A 19,933-nucleotide genomic window follows, 5' to 3' on the forward strand; every position below is an offset into this window, starting at 1 on the left:
TTGGGGCAGAGGGATTGGAGGGCTGCGCGTTGTGAGGGTGAGAGGTTGGAGTGGAGGAGGGGGATCGACAGGTTGAGGCGGTTAATGTCCCGGCGGCAGTTGGAAATGAAGAGGTCGAGGGCAGGTAATAGGCCAGCACGGGGTGTCCAGGTGGATGCAGTGTGTTGGAGGTGGGCGAAGGGGTGAACATATTGTCAATTACCATGGCCCTTTCTTCAAGGGGAGCTGTTCTCAGGCAGTGGTGACCCTGGCTGTTGCGATTGCCTTATGCTCAAATATGCTCCCAAACAAAACCCCGTATGTACTGGGTGCTCACACTTATGTTCACATTCAAATCATTCATTTAAATGATGAAAAATAGTGGACCCAGCTCTGATCTTTGTGGAAAACCACTGGTCACATGCCTCCAGTCTGAAAATCAGCCTTCCACCACCATCCTCATCTTCTACATCTGAGCCAGGTGTGTATCAAAATCGTGGGTTCTACCTACATTCCATTAGATCTAACCTTGCTAACCAGTTCCCCTTGAAGAACCTTGTCAAAGTGTTGTTGAGGGGTGTTTTACTGACGGAAGCCTGTGACAAAGGGTTTGCCACAAGGATTGGTGCTGGGACCTCTGATATTTGTAATTTATACAAATGATTTGATTGAAGGTGTGTATAGTGTGATTAGTAATTTTGCTGATGACACGAAAATTAATGGAGTTGTTAAAGGACAAAGCAGGATTAGATCACTTGGAAAATTGGGCAGAGAAATGGCTGATGGAATTTGTTCTGGATAAGTGTGAGATGAGGTATTATGGGAGCTCAGCATCCTGGAGGGCAACACCGGTGGATAAGGTGGTAAAGAAGGCATACAGCATACTTTCCTTCATTGATTGGAGCTTTGTATATAACAATTGGCAAGTTATGTTGCAGCTGTGTGAGACTTTCATTCGGCCACATTTGAAGTATCGTGTGCAGTTCTCGTTGCCACACTATAGAAAAGATCTGGACACTTTGGAGCAAAAGAAGCTGAACAGGATATTGCCTGGATTGTAGTTTAATAGTTGAAAGGAAGGGTTGGACAAACATAGATTGTTTTTGCAAGAGCGTCAGAGGCTGAGGGCGACTTGATAGATGTATGTAAAATTTAGAGAGGCATAGATATTCAGTATCTCCTTACCAGGATGGAAATGTCAAATATTTGGGGACATAGATTTAAGAGGAGAAGGGGAATGGTTAAAGGAAGTGTGAGAGGCAAATGTTTTATGCAGAAGGTGATCAATGTCTGGAATGCGTTGCTAGGGGATGTTTTAGAAAAATTTAACAATGTTTCAGAGTGTATTAGACAGACATTTGGACAGGTAGGGAATGGTGGGATATAAGTCAAATGTAGGCAGATGAGATTAGTTTAGAATGGCAACATGATGAGCACAGACATGGTTGTCCAAAGGACATGCTCATGTGTTGTACTGTTCGATATATATTTGATTGTGGACCAAGAAATTGTTTTAAAACTAAGAATTGCTGAAAGATCATTGCATGTTTTGAAATCAATTAACTCGATACATTGTCAGTTCTCTTTGCACAATTGCAGGTTCAGTTGAGGTGCAGTTTGCAGATGAGCTGCAGCTGTTGTGGTTGCAACTGGAGATTCAGTCTCTGTGATGATGCTATGGCTTGAAAAAGTAAATTCTATCCTTTTATTAGGACCAGACATTGAAACAATGGCACCAAGCGATCTGCTCCAAGCCAATTAAGTAAACAGCATGTGATGACTTGGGTTCTTTTCAAAGTTGGACCAATAGAAACAGCATGAATGGGTGGAGTCAGGCTCCCACAGATCCAGGGTTTTTGTTTAGCTTCCAGCAGTTTCTTGGGTCTTGAAGTTGTATGTGAAAGCTGTTATGTTTTCTCTCTGTCACAGCTATAAGTGGAGTTTGCGCTGATGCCAGAATTGTATATGAGATAAGCTATTTTATTGAATTTGCCTTTGCCAAAGATATGTTTATGGGATGTTACTACATTTGCATTAGTTGCTGTTTGGTAGTTGAATAATCTGGTATTCTATTAAGTTTTCCAATAGAGTTAATTTATTCGAATTCCTTGTCCTTTTGTTTGTGTTTTAACTACAGGGTAAGAATAAAGTGTATTTTACTTAAAGCCAAGTAGTGTAACCAATTTAATTTCATCTGGAACACAGCATCTTCCACTTGCTTTTATGTAAGAGAAACGTTAGGGTCTAGGCTACGTTCATGTTATATTTGAAGGGGGTTTGGTCTAGTCCATAACACCTCCAACATATAACTGATTGGTCTGTGGACTAGTATCCATTTAATAAGAACAAAAGTCTTCTGCTGCTAAGAATTATGTGATTCGTTCTCAGCTATGTGAACAGCTTGTGGCTGTTGAGGGAGAAGTCATCAGACTCCACACTGTAATGTAATCTAATCTAAAAAAAAAATCTATATAACTGATTGGTCTGTGGACTAGTATCCATTTAATCAGAACAAAAGTCTTCTGCTGCTAAGAATTATGTGATTCGTTCTCAGCTATGTGAACAGCTTGTGGCTGTTGAGGGAGAAGTCATCAGACTTTCACCAGATCAGGAGATCTATGTTCTCTGCCGTAAAAGCCATTTTGCATGGGAATAAAATTGACTTATCTTCCCCTCAGCAGTTGAAAGCTGTGACTATTCTGAAACCTGTTTCTCCAGTAATGTAAGAAACGGGGCATGGTTATTGGTATTAAAGAAACTAGCGATATTTGAGCAGCTAACTACTGTGAAAAATCGGTATTTTCCTTAGCCACATAAGTGGCTGTGGCAGGGTTAAGCCATCATCTGTTGTAGAGTGCCATGCTTCAAGTGATCTGATGTAAGATGATGTTTGAGATCTTAATACCCTCTGGTCATATGCTAAGATGCTGCAAGGGTATCATCAGCATTCTTCTTATTAGAACATAACACAGCTCGATCAGTTCTGATTTATAACCAACAACTTAATATGAAAGCACTAATGAAGCACCATTAATTAAAATGTTATTCATTTTGTATTTGAACAGGTTTAAACTTTCCATCATTCTCAGTGACCTGTTGCTGGATACATTAGGTTTCTAAATAGATATCGTATTTTCAGGAAGAACCACAGGTAGGGCTTCATACTCAAGCTTGCCTTTTTCCAACACCTTCAGCGATGCCCCATTCCTGGTCTGATCCATGACGAGCTGCAAGAATCCCTCTGTAAAAGGTCCTGTAAAAGTCAGATGGTAATCGTGAGCATTCATTCTGTTAGTTTAAAATATCCCACCATCAGAACACAAATCCATCCAGTGTGTTAAGGCAGCACACCACTAGGACTTCCACCCAATTTGGGAGGATCTAATTAAGAGTCAAGAAAGGAGAAGCAGCCAATGTAGTATATTTACATTTCACTGTAAAGGTAACATAAGAGTTTGTGAGATTGTGGGCAATACTTTAACATGCATAAACAATTGGTTGATGATTCGGAAGGAAAAAGTTCATTTTCAAGTTGATAGTTTGTGTTATTTTGGGGGCCACAATGATCAGTTCTAGGGCCTCAGCTATTTGCAATCTGTGCTAATGGATTTGGCAAAGAGACAGATAATTATATTTACATTTGCTAGCTATTCAAAGCTAGACAAAAATGTCAGCTGTGAGGAGGTCACAAAGTGATTGTAATAATGATTAAGCAAAATGAGATGCTTAAGCAGGTTAAATAATGTTGTGTAACAAAGTGACAGATAAATTATCAATTTATAAGTATGCACTTGTTCACTTTTTTCATTATTGTAGACAAGCAGAATATTTTAAAAGGCATGAAATTTGTAAAGGTTAATGTTCAGAGAAATGGTGTGTACTCATAAAAGGAAACCAATCTTTGATTCTTACACTGAATTAGTTCATTACTTATACAGAAAACTTTTAGTATTGCAATATAATATAGCATTCACAGTGATGTAGTGGACCCTACTACTCCATACTTTGAGGATGCATAAACTGATCCAAGGAAGAAAGGAATCAGACCTGTTCACCGCGAAACAGCAGAGAATTAGCATCAAACACTCCATTAAACAGAAACATGTGAAAATATGGAAACGCATTGGCATGGAAACAGGTCGTCTAATTCACATCAATATTTACCACTTATATGAAGAAATAGTCCTGATTACATTTGGCAGCATTTATTAAGTTTAAAATGTAACAGAAAACTAAGCAAGAAACTATCAGTCATAAATAACCTCTCTGAAAGCAAAAATGCTGGCAATCACAGCGACAGGTAGCAGGCATGGAGAGAGAGCAAGCCAACATTTTGAGTCTAGATGACTGTTCACCAGAGCTGAAGTGAAGTGTGAGCTGTGAAGGGGCAGCATTTATGTTATAGTGTGGGGGAGGGGAGTGCTTGAAGGAGAAAGGATGTTGATAGTTCAGATAAAGTGATCGGAATGTGAGTGAGTATAAGTGCCAGACCAGTTGATCAGTCCCATTGGAGTTGGATGAGGGGAGAAAGGACATGGTGGCAGTGAATGTAACAAGCAAAGCTAAAGAAAGGGAAGGAATGGGAGTAGGTTCTCCATAATTAACCTCTCCTTGACAATGCTTCTACCAAGAGGGAGGCATGGTGTCTCAGTGATTAGCATTGCTACCGCACAGCGCCAGAGACCTGGGTTTGATTCCAGCCTCAGGCGACCCGCTGTGCGGCTTTTGCTCATTCTCCCCTTATCTCTGTGTGTTTCTGCTGGTGGCACTAGTTTCCTTCCTCAGTTCAAAGATGTACAGGTTAGGTGGATTGGTCAATTGCAATGCAGGATTACAGGGATGGGGTGAGTTTGCGTGTGATGCTCTTCAGAGGGTCAGTGTGGACTTGATGGGCCAATTGGGCTCACACTGTAGGGATTCTATGAAGAGGGTCCACTTGTCAACCAATCTGCACATTCTTCGCATTTGGTATAAATGTAGTTTTTCCTTTTCTTTGTTTTTCCTTGGGACTTGTCCTGATGAGTGTGAAACAAAATGTGTTGTTATTCAGCTATTCTCTGTATTTACGTGCTACAAAAGGACTATTCAGATAAACGCTAGTCAGTGCACAGGAGTTATCCCGTGATCATCTTTAAAACAGTAGCAATGCTAATGTTTATATCCACTGAGGGGGCAGGCAGAGTCTCATTTTAACATCTCAGTTACTGATAGCAGAACAACCTGCTCTTATTGCTAAGCTGAAGTGACAGCGTAAATTGTTAGGATGAAGAGTTAGGCTTGGCTCATATTTTCAGAAAAGAGAAGGCTGTGGAGTAGGTGAAGGGGTTATAACAGAGGAAACTTCAAAAAAAATGTTTCGACTTGTATTGTAATCTAAAACTCAAGCTAACTGTGCTGGACAATGAGGATAACTGGAGATAACAGGAACTTTACAATGGGCTGTTATGTAAATGTTTTGTGAACGTAATTGTGCTGAGACATTCAGGTCTGCTAAGAGCTAACATTGCAGGAAATCTGTAACTACTGTTGCTTTCACATATGGACAAGACATTCAGGATTGGTCATGTACACAAATTATACAAATTAAGGCATACACTTGGAGCAGGTCTCTGAATGAAGCAGTCTAGGAAATCATTGATTTTCAGCAAGACTTCAAAGATTACACAAGGCTTTGTTTCCAGCACAAAACCCATCAGAGGCCCAGTACAGTTATTTCCGGTCTCTGGGAAACAGCTGTACATATATAGACATAGCTATAATGGAGACACTTAGAGCTCTGTAAAATGCAATTAACTTGTTAAGGACATAAACACATAACGCCAGCTGGCTGGGATGGAACACCTCTCAATGCCTTCACCACAGCTCCTGACCCATTCTTTGAAGTATTGCTGAAAATCAATGATTTCCTCGGCTGCTTCACACAGAGATCTTATCCAAGTGTGTGCCTTATTTCAAATTATATGTGTATATAACCAATCCTGAATGTTTGTCAATATTTGAAAGCAACAGTAGTAACTGATTTCCTACAATCTTAGGTCTCAGCAGACCTGAATGTCTCAGCATAATTACGTTCACAAATCGTTGACATAACAGCCCATTGTAAAACCTCATATCAGTTCCTGTTACCTTCAGCCTTGACCAGCATAGTTGACCTTGAGTTTTGGATTGCAACACAAGTTGAAACTTTTTTTAAAGTATATTTTTGGCAGTACAGACTTGATTGGCTGAAGAGTCTCTCCTGTTCTGAGTAATTCTATGGATTGTTAAACAGTCACTAGCAAATCCAGTGAGGAACACAGGAAAAACCAAGAGTGATTAGAATGTAGTCATCTTGTGACGGCGAGAGAATGGCTTGAGGTGAATGATATTTGAAGGGAAGTTACAGAAGTTGAATAATGTTGTGAGCTGAATCAGCTGACCAGTAGCTTTTGTGGAGGTTAAATATCTTTTCCTTTACTGTATATTATGTGTAAAATGAGCTTCCCCTGAAAATGTAATTTGCCCACCATGGATGTTTTCCAGAATCCTCAGGCAACACTTAAAATATTCATTGATAAACTATTGTTTAGGTTTTGAATTTTGAAAAGGATTTGTTAAATTGAGTAGATATGGAGAAATTTTTCCCTCTGCAGGGGAATTATTTAAAAACAGAGCAAAACCTTTTTGGAATACAGTTAAAAACATTTCTTCGGGCAAATATTATTTGAAATTTTATTTTTTATTCCAAACAACTGTAGCTGATGGTGAACAATTGGATTTTTGAAGAGAAAGATAATTTGTTGCTGGGTGAGGTTGTCTGATGATGAGATGCAAAAGCATTTCAATGAAATTAATGTTGAGATTATCTATGATCTAACTGAGTAGTGAAACAGGTTCGGCATGCTGACTGATCTCTTTACAAACATTGAAGCATTCTGTTATTTAATGTAAGTGTGGGATGTTGGCATCACTGAACAGACCATTACATGTTGCCAATGTCCTTGAGAAAGGATAACTGACGGTATTGATAGTGCAGAATTCAGCAGTGTTGTGAGTGTTATTTGCCTCACAGCAGCCTAACTCTGGATGTTGTTCAAGCCTTGCTGTATATGGATATTGAAGTTTCCTCTATACTAGACCGTAATGGACTGAATTGTCCACTAATTTTTCTTATGTGCAATTTTGATGCTCCAAAACATGAAGGAGATCATCATTATCAAAAGTAGATTGTTCAGGAAGGTACCAAGAATTTGTAATAACTTAACCGTAATGATCAGTTAACAGACCGTAGTCCTCTCTCACCTTCATGCGCATTTTCTGTTCCAATGGCCCAACAGATGCCTTTACAGAACCTGAGCCTGTACTTCAATATTTGTTCCTGCTGTGTGAAATATCATAAGAACATAAAAACATCAAGGAGACATGTGCCATCTGCTTAACAGACATGTTCTGCTGTTCAATATAAACAGTGAAAATCTTCTAAATCAATGGAAATACCACCACCTGCATGTTTCACTCTAAGCTACTCACCATCCTGATTTGGAAATATATCACTGTTCCTTCAGTGTCGCTGAGTCTAAATCCTCGAATTCCTTCTCAAGTGGCTTTGAGGGTTGACGTAAAGATCATTGACTGCGGAGTTTAAGAAGGAGCTCACTAAACCTTCTCAAATGTCTCTAGGCAACTATGCCCAAATCCAATGAGCAAGTTAAAAAGTTGTCATGGTGTGAGATCAATAAAATTAAGGGAAATTATTGCTTGTCATCATCTGACATCCTTCTCTTATATATCTCTTTCCCCCATTCCCATTCTCCCAACAATCTCAGATCAAAGATGGAGGTACCAAGGATATAACCTAATTATCCTCAGCCTCAGCAATCTACCACAGGAGCACTCACTGTTGCAATCTATTGGGTCAAGGATATTATTAGAACCAATCTTTGCAGAGTCTTACTTTGATTTACATAATAAGGCCTTAAAAACATTCATCTCCAAACTCAACCACAATCCCAGTTTCAATAAGTGTTAATTAATGTGCTCACATGAAACCTAATTAAAATAAACAATATACAATTGACACATACCAGGTTTATACTGAGGCAGTTCTCCCAGTTTTGTTCATCAAATATCCTGCATTGTTACATACTATGTCCAATCTCTGAAGGTTTTCAAGAGTACTGCTGAAACATTATGGAAAAGACAGTGAATGGAGTTGATTAGCAAAGTTTGCAAAGTCTTCGACCAAGCATACCAACACTAAATATGTTCCTCAGAATGACTCATTCAGTTACTGAGTCCAAGAGAGATGCAGCAGAGATACAGACCCTTCAGTCCATCATATCTCTGCTGACCAACAAATACCAAACTATGTTAAATCCCATTTACCTGCACTTGGTCCATAACTTGCTTTGCTCTGGCATGTTAAATGCTCATTCAGATGCTTCTTAAATATTGCAAGAGAACTTGACTCCATCACCCTCTCAGCCAGTGCATTTCATATTTCCACCACCCTCTGAGTGGAACTTTCATTCCTCAGGTATTCTGTAAAACAATTTAAATTTTAGGCCTTTGATCCTAGATATCAAACCTACAGCTCAGCGAGCAAATCTACACCCTGGCCCTGGACACATCTGCCATGGGGAAGAGAATTTCATGATCTGCCCTGTTTTTGCCTCCTAAATCAGATCACTATCCTTAGCCTTCCCTGCTGCAGGGAAAATATTCCCATTATAATCAATCTCTCCTTATAATGAGATTTTCTATCCCAGTTGTCAGATGTTTCATTATCGAGGATGACCTAGACATGCAAACAATTGATGAATTTTCTCTGATCTTTGCCTTGGGAAATGTGGTTGACCAAGGCATAGACAGAACCTTTTCACCAAATCCTCACAATACTGAATCAGAATTTTTGGAGATTCTCATAGGAACCCTTCTATTGGTGGTGCGTGGAGTGGGGAAAATGCTCCCAGGATGCTTCCTGTTTCCCACAATCAACAACCATCAAAATCCTGAAATAAAAGCCACCTGTAGATTTGTAAAAATCGCCTCCTCTCCTCCATGCATACAACTGGAAGATGGAAATGGTGTGCAATGTCAAACCATTAGGGAACATCCTTGTTTCCCAGCAAGAGGCAACAGGCCTTAATCTTTTGACCAGAACTGGACAGACTGTGACAGCCATCATCAGGAGAACTGAGACACTAAACTAGGACATGTACTCACTCCTGGAGCACTAAACTAGTACCATGTGATCCAAGACCTACACAAGAAGCAGCGTCTGAGACCACAAGGGTCTAAACAAGGAACACTTGGACTGAAATCCTCCACCAGGAAAACTGAAACTCTGAAACCGAGGAAGACGGAAAATCAGTATTATTTGGTGCTGTGCACAGACTGAGTATCTCATTTCAGGGTTGATATTTGCTCTGAAGGCATGGTTTCTAAGTGCAAATTGTGTCCTTGTGCTCCTTTCTCAGTACATGGAAGGTGATCCTCAATGCTGTACTGATTTTATGTACTGCAATATGATTAAATATACTTACTAATGCCAACAAAGTAACTCCCATTCACACTCACTCCACCTGATTGTTACTCCCACTGGTTGCAGTAAAAGTGTCTGTTTAGAAACCAGTCAGATTGAACCAGTCAGTCAGATTGTGGCATGTTGTTAAAATTAGTGTGTGAATTGGTACCTTTCAGCTGATTTTTCATACGTAACATCACATGGAAGGAACAAAGCATTTTCAGCTCCATAATCTTTCCAAAGGAAGGTTTTGTGGCTTCCCCTCTGGGTACACTGATATTCAACAGACTCACCTAAAGGAGTAAAGCATAGTTCAGTCCCAAAGGATCCTAAAGTAGACATACAGATTGGTCAATGCATCTGAGGGGAGCTTGGGTCCGTCAATGGCCCATTTCAAAGCCTACTTCCAACTCTGACCAAACAAATGAAACTACACACTGATATTTACTGAATGCACTTGATGGACGATCCAGTTCATCCGGACCTCAGAGGGCACAGTGCAGAGATTCCCCTTTCTGGGGCATGAGCTCCTGGATTAAAATGAGTAAAGAATTCAGTTGACCCAAAGCTTCTTTCAAAAGCAACAGTAGATGAAGAAGATGTGTAGGTGTAACATCATTGTTTTAGTAAACCAGGAGCACAGCTTAATGCTTCATGCATGCGGGTTCAAATTGCATCAAGGTTATTGGTGGTGTTTGAAAGCTGTGAGAAGGTTTAGAGGGGATTTAAAGAAGGTTTTTTTGTTCGCCCAGAGGATGGTGGGGATCCAGGCTGCACTGCCTGGGAAGGTAGTTGAGATGAGAAATCTCACAACATTGAATAAGTACATGAATGAGCTTTTAAAGTATAAGAACAAGTTATGAGACAAGTGCTGGAAAGTGGGATGAGTGTAGACTTAGAGTAATTTTTATCAGGGGAGATCTGATGGGCCTAAGGGCATCTTCTGTACTGTGTGAATCTGTGATTCTGTCATAGGAAAGCAAGTGGTCATGGGAAGGATGGGTGAAATATACAGATTAAAAGGTAGGAGGGCAGCAAGATAGGTCAGGAGTTGTTCGGGGTGGGGATCAGAAGCCAAGTCAGGTGATAGCACTGAGTCTGGTTTGGAAGCATGGGGAATGATTTGGATGAGGAGTGAAGAAGCTCAATGGGAAGGAATACGTTGGAATTTGGGATTGGAACAGGTTATTGGAGCGAGAAAGGTTGGGTAGAGGGTTTATCAGTCAATATGCCAGAGTGTTAGTTGATTGTTGAGGACTACTCAGGTCGTGTTGGGAGTAGGACTGCCAGGCTTGTAGTTGGATGTCAAGGGGGATGTTGGTTGGGTGGTCACTGTGAATGATTGGGGTTTAGTTGTATTTTTCTCCTGGAGTTTTAAGACTTTTTGCTGTCAAACATTTCCTGGGTAACCATCCAATCATGTAATTTGCCAGAACCAAACTCTCCAGCTTGAAATCAGAGCTTTTTGTGGGTATGTGAGTACTGCTAGCTAGGCCAGCCTGCTTCTATTTGTGCTTGAGAAGGTAGTGGTGAGTGTCTTTCTTGAATCGCTGTCATGCACCTTCTGTGGTTTAACCCACAATGGCATTAGGGAGTGCATTGCAGGATTTTGAATCAAAGATAGTGAAGGAATGGTGATATATTTTCAAATCAGCATGTGAGTGTCTTAGAGGGCAAATTTCAAGTGCGGTGTTCCCATGTATCTGCTGCCCTTATCCTTCTAGGTTTATAGGTTTAGAAGGATCTTTGATGAACTTCTGCAGTGTATCTTATTTGTAGCACACACAGCTGCTTCTGAGCATTGGTGGTGGGTGGAGTTGATGCTTGTGGATGTGCTGCCAATCAATGGGCTGCTTTGTCCTGGATGGTGTCGAGCTTCTTGAGTGTTGCTGGAGCTGCACCCATCCAGGCCAGTTGGGAGTATTCCATCACACTCCTGATTTGTGCCTTGTAGATGCTTCGGGGATTCAAGAGGTGAGTTACTCACCATAGTATTCATAACTTCTGATCTGCTCTTGTCGGCATTGTGTTTAAGTAGCAGGTCCAGTTGACTTTCTGGTCAATGTTAATCCCAACGATAGTGGGGGGATTCAGTGATGGTAACACGACAGAAAGTCAAGGAGCAGTTTGTTCTCAGTGACGGTCATAATGTAGCATTTGTGTGGCACAAACATTACTTCCGTCTTCGGCGGAAGTGGGTATTGCAGATGCTGGAAATTAGAGTCAAGATTAGAGTGGTGCTGGAAAAGCACAGCAGGTCAGAAGCAGGAAAATCAACAAGGTGGCTTGTTGGAGGATGTGGACCTTACCAGGTAGTCGCGGAGGGAACGGTCTTTGCTGAAAGTGGATAGGGGTGGTGAGGGAAACATATCCCTGGTGGTAGAGTCCATTTGAAGGTGGCGGAAATGTCAGCGGATGATGTGATTTATGCGGAGGTTGGTGGGGTAGATGGTGAGGACCTGGGGGGGTTCTATCCTTGTTGCGGTTAGAGGGGTTGGGGTTCGAGGGTGGTGGTGCGGGACATGGATGAGATGCATTGGAGGAAATCTTCAACTATGTGCGAGGAGAAATTGTGGTCTTTAAAGAAGGAGGCCATCTGGTGTGCTCTGTGGTGGAACTGGTCCTCCTGGGAGCAGATGCTGTGGAGGTGGAGGAATTGGGATTCTAGGATAACATTTTTACAGGAGGCAGGGTGGGAGGAGGTGTAATCCAGGTAGCTCTGGGAGTCGGTGGGTTTGTAAAAAATGTCAGTGTTGAGTCAGTCATCGTTGATGGAGATGGAAAGGTCCATGAAGGGGACAAAGAGACAGACATAGCTGGGGCCCATGCGGGTGCCCGTGGCTACCCCTTTCATCTGAAGGAAGTGAGAGGATTGGAAGGAAACATTTTTGAGGGCGAGGACCAGTTCAGCCAAACGAATAAGTGTGTTAATGGAAGGGTACAGGTGGGGACATTGGGAGAGGAAGAAATGGAGGAGGAAACGGAGGAAATTAGTGGAGGCCCTGGTCATGGTGGATGGAGGTGCACAGGGACTGGATGTCCATGGTGAAGATGAGGCATTTGGGGCCAGGGAAATGGAAGTCTTGGAGGAGGTGGAGGGCGTGGGTGGTGTCCCAAATGTATGTGGGGAGTTCCTGGACCAGGGTGGGGGGGATAGGACAGTATTGAGGTAGATGGAGATGAATTTGGTGGTGCAGGAGCAGGCTGAGATGATGGGTTGGCCGGGGTAGTCAGGCTTGTGGATCTTGGGTAGGAGGTACAATCGGGCGGTGCAGGGTTCCTGAATTCATTACTTGCCACTTGTCAATCCAAGCCTGGATATCATCCAGCTCTTATTGCATTTACAGATGGACTGCTTTAATATCTGAGGTGTCTTGAATGGCACTGAACGTTGTGCAATCATGAATGAATGGTTTTAATGTCACATGTATTTTCTGGCAAGAAAGACAGTAAAATCCAGTGAAAAGCTTTTCCACTATCACCATGATCCTGCACCATTTTTACAGTTTTCAGAATAAGAAAAATAGAAAGCTATATATCAGTACTGAGCCAGCTCATCTTCAAAGAACATCCCCATTTCTGACCTTATCACAGAGGGAAGGCCAATATGAAGCAGCTGACGATGGTTGGGCTAGAACATCTCCAACATGTTCAATAAGGGTCCTCTTGTGGTGCAGTGATTGTATTTCTTCTCCTGAACCGAGAACCCAGGTTAAAGTCCCAGCTGCTTTAAAGGTGTGTCATAACATCTGTGAACAGTTTGATTGGGGAAATTGGGAGCAAGATATTAAAGCATGTATTCTGTATGATTGTTTGCTGACATTAAATCTACGATGTGTTGGTGCTGGTGTTGAACTGGTGTGGACAAAGTCAGAAATCACACAATACCAGATTAGTTCACCTGACGAAGGAGCATCACTCTGAAAGTTTGTGATTTCATATAAACCTTTTGGACTATAACCCAATGTTGAGTGACATCTGATTAAATCTATGAACTAGCATTATTTCTTCTGCTGTTGCTTTTCATAGTTATTTATTCTTAATATGACAAAGCAATGTTATATAGAGAGGAAGAAAACTATGATAATTGTGTGATGATGATGAGTGACAGCGACTAGCAGCAAACCAACCAAGCTTTCAATAAAAAAAGAACTGAGATAAGAACATTCCTCCTGACGTGATCATATGATCACCACTTTGGGAACATTATATCAAAGTTGAATTCTTAATTTTGTTAACAATTATTTTAAATGTGTATATAATTGCTGAATTGAATATATGTGACTCTGTGTGATTATCTGTTTGGGATTGGGAGAAAGAGAGGACTGCAATGCTGTAGATCAGAGTTGTGTGTGTGGTGCTGGAAAAGCGCAGCAGATCTGGCAGCATCCAAGGAGCAGGACAATTGACATTTCACGCATATGCCCTTCATCAGGAATCAGGCTTGTGGGCCAGGGAGGCTGACAGATAATGGGAGGGCGGTGGAGCTGGTGGGAAGGCAGCTGAGAATGCAATAGGGAGATGAAGGTGGGGGGAAGGTGATAGGTCTGAGAGGAGGGTGGAATGGATGGGTTGGAATGTTAATGGAAAGTTCAAGAGGGCAGTGTTGAGTTAGAGGCTTGGGACTGGGATAAGGTGGGCGGAGGGGAAATGAGGAAACTGGTGAAATTCACATTAATCCCATGTGGTTGCAGGGTCCCAAGGCAGAGGATGAGGTGTTCCTCCTCCAGGTATTGGGTGGTTAGGGTTTGGCGATGGAGGAGGCCCAGGACCTGCACATCCTTGATGGATTCATAGGGGAAGTTGAAGTGTTCAGTCATGGGACGGTGGGGTTGGTGGGTGTGCATGTCCCAGAGATGTTCTCTAAAATGATCCACAAGTTGACATTCTGTCTCCCCGATGTAGAGGAGAACACATCAGGCGCAATGGATACAGTAGATGACATTTGTGGAGGCACAGGTAAATTTCTGTCGGATGTAGAAGGATCCTTTGGGACCTTAGACAGAGGTGAGGGGCCGGTGTGTCCGCAGGTTTTGCAATTCTTGCAGTGACAGGGGAAGGTGCCGGGAGTGGGGTGTGGGCTGGTCGGGACATGGATCTGACAAGGCAGTTGTAGAGGGAATGGTCTGTCTGAAACGCAATTGGGGTGGGAGGGAAATATATCCCTAATAGTGGGGTCTGTTTGTAGGTGGCGGATGTGGCATAGGATGATACGATGCATATGGAGATTGGTTGGGTGAAAAGTGAGGACCAGGGGTGTTCTGTCCTTGTTGCGTTGGGAGGAGTGGGGTTCAAGGGCAGAGGTGCAGGGAGTGGAGGAGATGCACTGGAGGGCATTGTCGACCATGTGGGAGGGGAAATTGCTGCCTTTGAAGAAGGCCATGTGTGATTTTCTATGGTGGATTTGGTCATCCTGGGAACATTTGCGGCAGAGGCAGAAGAATTGGGAATAAGGAATGGCGTGTTTACAGGAGGTAGGGTGGGAGGAGGTGTAGTCCAGATGGCTGTGGGAGTCGGTGGGCTTGTAGAAGTTAGTCGGTCACCGTAGATGGAGATGGAGAGGTCCAGGAAGGGGAGGGAGATGTCCGAGATGAGCTGAATTTGAGGTCTGGGTGAAAGGTGTTAGTGAAGTTGATGAACTGTTCAACCTCCTCGTGGGAGCACGAGGTAGCACTGATACAGTCATCGATATAGCAGAGTAAAAGGTCGGGGATGGGACCTCCATACACATCACATCACCCTCCGTCTCTTCTGCCACCTAAAAACAGACCCCACCACTAGGAATATGTTTCCTTCCCACCCCTATTAGCGTTTCGGAGAGACCATTCCCTCCACGACCCCCTTGTCAGATCCATGCCCCCCATCAGCCCGCCCCCGCATCAGCCCACACCCCACTCCCAGCACCTTCCCCTGCCACTACAAGAATCGCAAAACCTGCACCCACACCTCCCCCTCTCCTCCATCCTATGCCCCAAGGGTCCTTCTACATCTGACAGTGATTTACCTGTATCTCCACCAATGTCATCTACTAAATCCGTTGCACCCAACGTGGTCTCCTCTCCACCGGGGAGACAGGACACCAACTTGCAGACCATTTTCGAGAACATCTCTGGGACACCTGCAACAACCAACCCCTCCTCTCCAACCTATCACTTTCTCCACCCCCACTTTCATCTACCTATTGCATTCTCAGCTACCTTCATCCCAGCCCCACTACCCTCCCACTTATCTCTCAGCCTCCCTGGCCCACAAGCCTCATTCCTGATGAAGGGTTTATGCCCGAAACGTCGAGTCTGCTGCTCCTCGGATGCTGCCTGACCGACTGTGCTTTTCCAGCACCACACTCTCGATTCTATTTGGGGTTGGATTTCTTTGGAAAATGGGAGATTTTGGGTCAAGTCTTGCAGCAGATATGGAATATACCTTTAAAGGACATGCTCGTGATCTCAGCACTGTTTTTGCATGTGGCCTTTTGATGTAAAGATCTCAGGCTCCATCTTGCAGAGGTCTGTCCTCTTACAGCATAACAAGCTGAGTGAAGCATTAGATCAAAATACATCTGACAGACTTTGCTTAGGCCCAGTCCCCACACAAATCATTCACTGAGGCTTCCAACCTTTCTGGGACAACAAACCGCTTCTGACCGCTACAGCTAAAATTAACGAGATGGCCTGGTGTAAGAGAACTGGCCACTCCCATTCAAGCTGCTTCCATTGATCCAACCTTTTGTAAAAAAGAACCTAAAGGCCTCCTAAGTTGTTTACTTAGGCTCTCGCCAGTAGCCAGCCTTTACAACCTCCTTTCAAAAAACCCCGGGATAGAATAACCTCTTTAAAGTGACAGCATCATCACGTGGATGGCATATTGCAGCTGTACAGGACATTGGTGAGACCACATTTGGAATGCTGTGTTCGATTCTGGTCTCCCTGCTCAAAGGCAGATGGTATTAAATTAACAATGTGGTTGCCAGGATTGGAAGGCTTGAGTTCGAGGGAGAGGGTGAATAGGTTGGGGCTTTTTTTTCCTGGAGCATGGGAGGCTGAGGGGCAGCATTCCAGAGGTTTATAAAATCATGAGGGGCATGGATAGGGTGAATAGTCAAGGTCTTTTTTATAGGGTGTGGGAGTTAAAAACTAGGGGATAGAGGTTAAGGTGAGAGAGGCAAGATTTAAGAAAAGGACCTCAGGGGCAACCTTTTCATACACAGGGTGTGTATGTATGGAATATAGTTTTCCCTGCAGTTCAGTTCCAATTTCAAATTCTTATTATTCAACCTAGCTGTTATGCACTGCTTGCTCCAGATCAATCGTCAGGTTAACACAAACAGCTGCATTTCTGAACACACTGGGCAGGCAATTGCTGCCTTTCTTTGCACGGGGAATTAACAGAAACCGCTTCCAGCAGAACCGTGACCTTAGCGCTATTCTTCAGGAGGATTTCAGCAATTGCTTTCCCGATGCCTTGGGCAGTGCCAGTCACCAACACAACTTTCCCCTGGAGCTCCATCGTAGCACTGGCGGTGGACTTTAGTATTTTGGCCCCCGGACTTTATGAAGTGTTTGCAGTTAACTTGTCACGAGTAAATATTTGCATGAGTTGCTGATACCCTTGTATACACAGAGAAAGACAAAAAGACCACTGTCCATCCTCCTGATCTGATCAGTGTCCTCCCCATTCCTTCTTGTTTTTGCACCAATCTGAAATGCCGTCACCCTGCCACTTTCTCCTGCCCTCATTTCTAATTCATGGCCAGTTTCCAAACTATAGATTGGAATAGTTCCTTACCCTTTAAACCAAGCAGCGTTTTACCGGAGGAAGGGCTGCGATATCTGAGTTCACTCTGCCTGTACCCCTTGCCCAGTACCCAAACAGAGAGCTGACACAACAAGATCCACCCCCTTCACTTTGAAGAACTAAGGAACGTGGATTTGGGAGAAGGATGGTGGGTGGGACTCCTGGAGGGCTTGGTCAGCGTGAACAAATTGTCAGTTACTGTGGCCCATTTCTTTGAGGGGAGCTGTCCTCAGGCAGTGCTAATCCTTGCTGTGGTGAGTGCGTGATGATCAAATGTGCTCCCAAACAAAAGCCAGTATGTATTGGATGCTCATTCCTATGTTCACATCCAAATCATTTATATAAATGAAGAAACATAGTGGACCCAGCATCGATCTTTGTGGCACACTACTGGTCACAGACCTCCAGTCTGAAAAGTAACCATCCACCAGCACCCTTTGTCTTCTATGTTTGAGCCAATCCTGTATCTAAATGGCTAGTTCTCCCAGGATTCCAAGAGATGTAACCTTGCTAACCTGTCTCCCATGAAGAACGTTGTTGAGGTGTTATTGAGGGTTGTTTTACTGACTGAGGTCTGGGACAGGAGGATTTCTGCAGGGAATAATGCTGGGACATCTGATATTTGTAATTTATATAAATGGTTTGAATGAAAGTGTAGATTGTCTGAATAGTAAATTTGCAGATGACATGAAAATTAATGACATTGTGGAAAGTTACCAAAGGACACACAGCAGGATATAGATCAGCTGAAAAGTTGTGCAGAGAAATGGCAGACGGAATTTAATTTGGACAAGTGTGAGATGATGTATTATGGGAGGTCAGCTCCCTGAAGGGGGCAACACTGGTGGATAAGGTGGTAAAGCAGGCATACAGCATACTTTCCTTTATTGATCGGGGCTTCATGTATAAAAATTGGCAAGTCATGTTGCAGCTGTGTGAAACTTTCATTTGGCCACATTTGAAGTGTTGTGTGCAGTTCTGGTGGAAAAGATCTGGACTCTTTGGAGTGGGTGCAAACGAAGTTGACCAGAATATTGCCTGGAGTGTAGTTTAATAGTTGAAAGGAAGGGTTGGACAAACTTAGATTGTTTTTGCAAGAACGTGGGAGACTGAGGGCGACTTGATAGATATCTGAAAAATTTAGAAAGGCATGGATAGGGTGGATAGTTAGCATCTCTTTACCAAGATGGAAATGTCAAATATGAGGGGGCACAGATTTAAGACGAGTAGGGGAATGTTTAAAGGAGGTGTTTGAGGCAAATGTTTTATGCCTGGAATGCGCTGCTAGGGACCACTGGTAGAAAAAGGCAGCAATGTTTCAGAGTGATTTAGACAGACACACGGAGAGGTGGGGAATAGAGGGAAATAAACCATATGCAGGCAGACGGGATTAGTTTACAACGGCAACATGAAGAGCATGGTGGACTAAAGGACCTGCTCCTGTGTTGTACTGTTTAATGTATTTTTGATTGTGGACCAAGAAATTGTTTCAAAACCAAGAATTACTGAAGGATCAATGCATGTTTTGAAAACAACTAACCTGACACTCATTGTCAGTTCTCTTTGCATAATTGCTGGTTCAGGTGAAGTGCAGTTTGCAGATGAGCTGCAGCTGTTGTGGCTGCAACTGGAGATTCAGCCTCTGTGATGGTGCTGTGGCATGAAAAGGTGAATTCTGTCCTTTTTTAAGAACAGACGTTGAAACAGAGGCACCAAGCGATGTGTTCCAAGCCAATTAAATAAACAGCTTGTGATGCCTTGGGTTTTTTTTCAAAGTTGGACCAATAAGAGCAGCATGAATGGGTGGAGTCAGGCTCCCACAGAACCAGGGGTTTTTGTTCAGCTTTCAGCAGTTGCTTGAGTCATGAAGCTCTATGTGGAAGCTGTTATTCCTCTCCCTGTCACAGCTAAAAGCTGGAGTTCAGATTGCTGCCAGAATTGTGAATGAGATAATCTATTTTATTGAATTTGCCTTTGTCAAAAGCATGTTTATTGGATGGTATTGTATTTGGATTAGTTGTTTTTTGCTAGTTAAATAATCTGTTATTCTATTAAGTTTTCCAACTGAGTTAATTTATTCCATTTCTTCTTTCTTTTGTGATTTGGAGATGCTGGTGTTGCACTGGGGTGTACAAAGTTAAAAATCACACAACATCAGGTTACATCTAATAGGTTTAATTGGGAGCACTAGCTTTCGGAGCACTGCTCCTTCATCAGTGGTTGTGGAGTATAAGATTATAAGATACAGGTATCTTACAATCTTATATTCCACAACCACGTGATGAAGGAAAAGCGCTCTGAAAGCTAGTGCTCCCTCTTAAACCTATTGGACTATAACCTGGTGTTGTGTAATTTTTATCTTTATTCTTACCTTGTAGTTAAAATACACACAAAAGAAAGTGTATTTGGCTTAAAACCAAGTAGTGTAACCAATTTAATTTCATCTGGAACACAGCATCTTACACTTGCCTTTGAAGAAGAGAGATGTTAAGGTCTGGGCTACCTCCATGTTATGTTTGAAGGGGGTTTGGTCTAGTCCATAACACCTCCAACATGTAACTGATTGGTCTGTGGACTAGTAACCATTTAATGATAACAAGTGTCTTCTGCTGCTAACAATTTTGTGAATTATTCTCAGCTATGTGAGCAGCTTGT

The 19,933-nt window shown here is 42.7% G+C and overlaps 1 protein-coding gene across 1 annotated transcript in view; it reads right to left on the reverse strand.

The window, feature by feature from the left end:
* The window catches only part of LOC122556492 (15-hydroxyprostaglandin dehydrogenase [NAD(+)]-like), a 72,536-nt gene that overhangs the window by 23,659 nt on the left and 28,944 nt on the right, over positions 1-19,933 (reverse strand). The gene's annotated exons all lie outside the window — the stretch shown is intronic.

This window comes from Chiloscyllium plagiosum, chromosome 14, assembly GCF_004010195.1.
Source record: "Chiloscyllium plagiosum isolate BGI_BamShark_2017 chromosome 14, ASM401019v2, whole genome shotgun sequence".
Taxonomy (NCBI): Eukaryota; Metazoa; Chordata; class Chondrichthyes; order Orectolobiformes; family Hemiscylliidae; genus Chiloscyllium; species Chiloscyllium plagiosum.